Source organism: Thalassophryne amazonica, chromosome 5 (genome assembly GCF_902500255.1).
Source record: "Thalassophryne amazonica chromosome 5, fThaAma1.1, whole genome shotgun sequence".
NCBI lineage: Eukaryota > Metazoa > Chordata > Actinopteri > Batrachoidiformes > Batrachoididae > Thalassophryne > Thalassophryne amazonica.
In genome coordinates, this window is record NC_047107.1 from 35,762,406 (window position 1) to 35,768,629 (window position 6,224).

The following is a 6,224-nucleotide window of genomic DNA, read 5'->3' on the forward strand; positions in this document are numbered from 1 at the left end:
ACTTTTAAAGCCAGGTTGAAGACACATCTCTTCTCCCTGTTTTATCATTAGTATTTTATTGTGTCTTTTTTTTTTTTTTATATGTTTTATTTATTTTACTTCTTTAAATTTTTTATTGTATTTTAATCTTATTTCATTTTATTCTGCTTTTAAATGCTTGTGAAGCACCTTGAGGCGATTACTCGTGATTTGGCGCTATATAAATTAATAAATTATTATTATTATTATATTATTATACGAAAAAATACAAAATTACAAACCTGAGATGTTTTGTAAAGAAGAATGGTCCAAAATACCTTCAACCAGAATCCAGACTCTCATTGGAAGCTATAGGAAACGTTTAGAGGCTGTTATTTCTGCAAAAGGAGGCTCTACTAAATACTGATGTATTTTTTCTGTTGGGGTGCCCAAATGTATGCACCTGCCTAATTTTGTTTCAAGAATTATTGCACACTTACTGTAAATCTAATAAACTTAATTTCATTTCTCAAATATCACTGTGTTTGTCTGCTATATGATATATTTAACTGAAATTTCTGATCCAGAAAACCAACGATTTATAAAGGAAAATCATCAGCGGTGCCCAAACTGTATGTGAGCCACATATACAGACACACACACAGATGCATCTTTCTTTATAGATAGGTAATACCTTGCTATGTCAGAGGATACCTTAAATTATGATAATATATACCTGTTTTCATCCAAATCTGTGTGGTTACTTGTTTCTGCTCTGTGGAGTCTGTAACACCAGAAAAGGCAATTATGGCTATTATATTCATAACTCAGAATATTTATTTTTATCTAAAGAGGATACTTCATGAAATTTTGAACCACTATCCCTAAATGACTATATTTTACATTGGACATAAGCTGATAAGCATTGGATAAAGTAGAAAATTGCCCTCTTTGCAAAATTCATGACCATTTGACTGTAGCTGACTTGATGCTTTGAGGTGTCTTCACTTATATACATATATTTATTCACAAATGCATTAATGACTGTCAACAGTTCCACTCACTTGATATGCTAATCCATCCACATGATCCAAAATACAAAAACATTAAATAAAGAGATGTTTTGAAATGTAGGCCTAAGGTTCACTCACACATGAATGTCTTTACAAAATATAGTTGTGAATGGATAAATGTAAAAAATACCTTCAAAAGATTCTTGTTTATTTTTCAAATAAGCATGGGATGAACTGTTATATCATGTCCAACTGGGAGAGTACTTGTGTCAACATGTGTGCACTCTGTATTGGAACTTCTGAAAAGAAGAACTTGCTTTGCTGGATAAGGAACATCTTGAGGGGAGGTTGGACACACATCTGGGATGGTGGGAGATTTGGCAAATCTTCTCTATCAATGACTGAACTGACATCAACACAATCGCGATGTACGAGGTCTGTCAATAAAGTATAGGTCCTTTTTATTTTTTCAAAAACTATATGGATTTCATTCATATGTTTTTACGTCAGACATGCTTGAACCCTCGTGTGCATGCGTGAGTTTTTCCACGCCTGTCGGTGACGTCATTCGCCTGTGAGCACTCCTTGTGGGAGGAGTCGTCCAGCCCCTCGTCGGAATTCCTTTGTCTGAGAAGTTGCTGAGAGACTGGCGCTTTGTTTGATCAAATTTTTTTTCTAAACCTGAGAGACACATCGAAGTGGACACGGTTCGAAAAATTAAGCTGGTTTTCAGTGAAAATTTTAACGGCTGATGAGATTTTGAGGTGATACTGTCGCTTTAAGGACTTCCCACGGTGCGAGACGTCGCGCAACGCTCTCAGGCGCCGTCGTCAGCCTGTTTCAAGCTGAAAACCTCCACATTTCAGGCTCTATTGATCCAGGACGTCGTGAGAGAACAGAGAAGTTTCAGAAGAAGTCGGTTTCAGCATTTTATCCGGATATTCCACTGTTAAAGGAGATTTTTTTAAATGAAAGACGTGCGGGCAGATTGCAGCGTCGGCTCGCAGCCGCCGCGACGCTCCGCCACAGGAAAAACACCTCCGTTGGAAGCCTTAAGGACAAGTTGGAACATGTCCAGCTGTTAAACAATTTCTCATATACTCACTCCACTGAAAGCCATCAAAAGCCGCCTGGATTTTACAAATGGTTATCAACATGGAGGTGTTTTTCCTGTGCCGCCGCACCGCGCCGGCTGCATCCGCACGTCTTTCATTTAAAAAATCTCCTTTAACAGTGGAATATCCGGTTAAAATGCTGAAACCGACTTCTTCTGAAACTTCTCTGTTCTCTCACGACGTCCTGGATGAATAGAGCCCGAAATGTGGAGGTTTTCAGCTTGAAACAGGCTGACGACGGCGCCTGAGACCGCTGCGCGACGTCTCGCACCGTGGGAAGTCCTAAAAGCGACAGTATCACCTCAAAATCTCTCATCAGCCGTTAAAATTTTCACTGAAAACCAGCTTAATTTTTCGAACCGTGTCCCCTTCGATGTGTCTCACAGGTTTAGAAAAAATTTTGATCAAACAAAGCGCCAGTCTCTCAGCAACTTCTCAGACAAAGGAATTCCGACGAGGTGCTGGACGACTCCTCCCACAAGGAGTGCTCACAGGCGAATGATGTCACCGACAGGCGTGGAAAAACTCACGCATGCGCACGAGGGTTCAAGCATGTCTGACGTAAAAACATATGAATGAAATCCATATAGTTTTTGAAAAAAATAAAAAGGACCTATACTTTATTGACAGCCCTCGTAAGTTGGCCGTACATGCCACGATGTGATATGAATGTGCAGGATCATATATAACTATGCAAAATATCTCAAAGTCAGAGCTGTGCCTGCTTTACAAATATGCACCTTGATGAGATGAAACCGCATGTGACCATCATGTGTTTCCTGGGATGACATCGGTGTATGAACAGGTGAATGAAGCATCACTGTAAAGCTTTTTGAGCATTTTTCAGATGGGAAAGCACTTTATAAATGTAGTCCATTCACCACAGTGTGAACAGGGAACTATATATGGTTGTGTTAATACGGTCCATTACAAAGTCAAACGATTTCTCAATTTAAATTTATTCAAAGTCAAAGCGAAAAACAGGCCTGAATTCTGAAGAACTTCCCTCTCGCAGGAGATCCATCCGTTCAAAACCCAGAACAAAGGACTAAGACATTTTTTATAAAACACAACATGGGCGTGACAAAAGGCGGACCTTATTTCACAAGGTCCTTCCATTATTGGTCTCCCGTGGGCATAAAGGGAGGGCCAGGCATTCCCCACAACCAGCGCGATAACGGGTTATATTGTAATTTATACTGTAACTTGAATCTCTTTATTCTAAGTGGTAAAACTGGTGTCACAGCCCGAATGGTCCGCCCCTAAAAATCTGTCCGCCTTTTGCATCTGCGCATGCATCATTTCGGGTCACAGCAGCACGTCTGAGACACAGTCTCTTCACCCAAAATGGGATTATTAACCATCAGATGGTAAAGGTAAAACCTCTTAAATCATTCTAAAGTCACTTTTAAGCAGAAACGAGGCGAAAATCCATGATGCTTTGAAATGTCCAACGCAATTGAATGCATCAGCTAGCAGCTCGTTTAGCCGCAGCGCTCTGATTGCTTCCTCCATCTTTTCTGATGAAATAATGCTGAATTTATGTGGAAATGACTGTTGTACAAAAGCTTCAGATATGTGTCGCTGATAGACAATGACTGGAGTGCAGTTTTAAGCAGAAACGAGGTCTTAATCTGTGAACAGCGTCATCGGGGGGGACTGTTTGGTCTGCAACACCAGGTTCTACTCAGTTCAACATGCACATTTAAGCAAATAACAGACTAAAAGTATAACAAACTAAGAGTTTAACCATTTAAGTAATTACAAAATACCAACACAAACAGCAAAGAAAACAAAATAATATATAAACACACAAATATATCTAATAGTTGTTTAATTGCAACAATCCTGTGTTGTTCAATTGTTTTGTTAGCATAGCAGATGGTCACTCCACTGAGAGTAGTCTACTTTAGGTTTCTTCCTATAATCAAAAAAAGCTGGTGGGTAAGGTCTAACATCTACATCCAGCACCTTGAAGTGACTTGTGATTTGGCAGTGTATAAATAAGTTGTATTGAATTGCTGAATTGATTACTTTTGCAGACGAGGTCAACCTCAAAGTGAAAACTTTTAAATTTACCCCGAAGACTGCCATGAAAGTATATCCACAAAATGTCATGAAAGGCTGTTAAAAAACCGAAAGCAACTTACCTGCCAAGAGAAGATCAAGTATGAGAAGATTTATTGTCTTGTAAGGAATTAAGTCTGCTTCACAGCAGAACAAAGTTAAGCGCAAACGTTGATCTACTTGATTTTCTTTTCCTGGTTGCGGAGTAGTTGATTAGTTACCTTGAAAAAGTTATTTTGGCCCTGGAGTTAGTCTTTCAGGCAAACCGTCTTAAGACGTTGCGTATATTTTTATTTTCTGGAAGGATTACAAGCCATGAAACTGCAATATATACTCCTATAAAGACACAAATATGTTCATTAAACCACATAACCCAATCTTAAACTGTGAAGCCAACATGTTTTGCTACAGAAAGCCTACAAGCCATACTTCAGGGCCTAAATACTGGCCTGTCGGTGTTTAGTGTCACCCCGTATGATTGGCCTTGAGAAAGGGGCGGAACTAAAGCTATGTTCAACACCGATATGAACGAGCAACAACGTTTCACAACAGAGCTGCGTTCAGCTGCGACAAAACGAAACAATGTTCCGTTGGACCTAGTGGTGCGTAGAGCCACAGAGACGACTAACACTTCCAACCCCCTGGTATGTTTAGTTATGTTATGCAAACGTTGAAATGATGGCAACAGCAGACTAGATAAATTAGATTAGATTAGATTAGATTAGATTAGATTAGAATAGATAGATAGATAGATAGATAGATAGATAGATAGATAGATAGATAGATAGATAGATAGATAGATAGATAGATAGATAGATAGATAGATAGATAGATAGATAGATAGATAGATAGATAGATAGATAGATAGATAGATAGATAGATAGATAGATAGATAGATAGATAGATAGATAGATAGATAGATACTTACTTACTTACTTACTTACTTACTTACTTACTTACTTACTTACTTTATGGATCCCAGAGGGAATTCAAGGCATCCAGCAGCTTACACATTAGACAAGACACACACATTGCACCAGACACACAAAATAGGGTTAAGTAAATAAAAGAAAAATGGACTAATCAATAAAAGCTACTAACTAAAAATATAATTAATTTGTGTGCAAGTGCAGCATCCAGTCTCAGAGAATATGACGGAGGAGTAAATGTAGTAGTGCAGTAGTGAGGAGGTAGCACAGATGTAAACAGTACACAATGTGAACAGTGTAGGTTGTGCAAAGAAGTAAGCAGTGTAAACAGTGTTGGTAGTGCAAAAGAAAGCAATAAAAGGTCAAACAGATGTGTCACAGATGGGAAGAGTTGAACAGTCTGATGGCCTGAGGGACAAAAGACTTCCTGAATCTGTCCGTGTGGCAGGACTGGGACAGCAGTCTGCCGCTGAATGAGCTCCTCTGCCTGATGATGGCGCTGTGCAGAGGGTGCTCAACATTGTCCATGATGGCCAGCAGTTTACAGAGGGTCCTTCTCTCTGCCGCTGATGTTAGTGTCTCCAGCTCTGTTCCCAACACTAAACCAGCTTTCCTCACCAGCCTGTCCAGTCGCCCGGCGTCCCTCCTCTTCATGCTGCTCCCCCAGCAGACCACCACAGAGAAGAGGACACTGGCTACCACAGACTGGTAGAACATTCGCAGGAGTTTATGGCAGATCTTGAAGGACCCTAACCTCCTCAGGAAGTACAGTCTGCTCTGTCCCAAAACCTGTTAAAAAAGTCGTTAAACTGGTTTGCTCTGTCCACACCCCCATCTACTGGGCTGCGGCTGCTGCTTTTGCAGCCTGTGATGGTTTTCATTGCATCCCAGACCTCCTTCATGTTGTTGTCTTGCAGCTTTCTCTCCACCTTCTTCCTGTAGGACTCCTTGGCCTCTTTAAGGCGAGCCTTTAGTTCCCGCTGTACATGCCTAAGCTCCGTCCCATCTCCGTCTTTGAACGCCCTCTTCTTTTGGTTTAGAAGATTCTTGACATCGCTGGTGATCCAGGGCTTGTTGTTTGGAAAGCAACGTACAGTTTTTATGGGAACAGCAACGTCCCTACAGAAGTTCAGGTAGCCTGT

The 6,224-nt window shown here is 40.2% G+C and overlaps 1 protein-coding gene across 1 annotated transcript in view; it reads right to left on the minus strand.

Moving 5' to 3' along the window:
- The window catches only part of si:ch211-214j8.12 (uncharacterized protein LOC100000539 homolog), a 31,050-nt gene extending 26,676 nt beyond the window's left edge, over positions 1-4,374 (minus strand). The window contains exon 1 of the mRNA XM_034170000.1: positions 4,237-4,374. The gene's annotated coding sequence lies outside the window, so the exon portion shown is untranslated. The remainder of the gene's footprint in view (positions 1-4,236) is intronic.
- Positions 4,375-6,224: the final 1,850 nt, after the last annotated feature.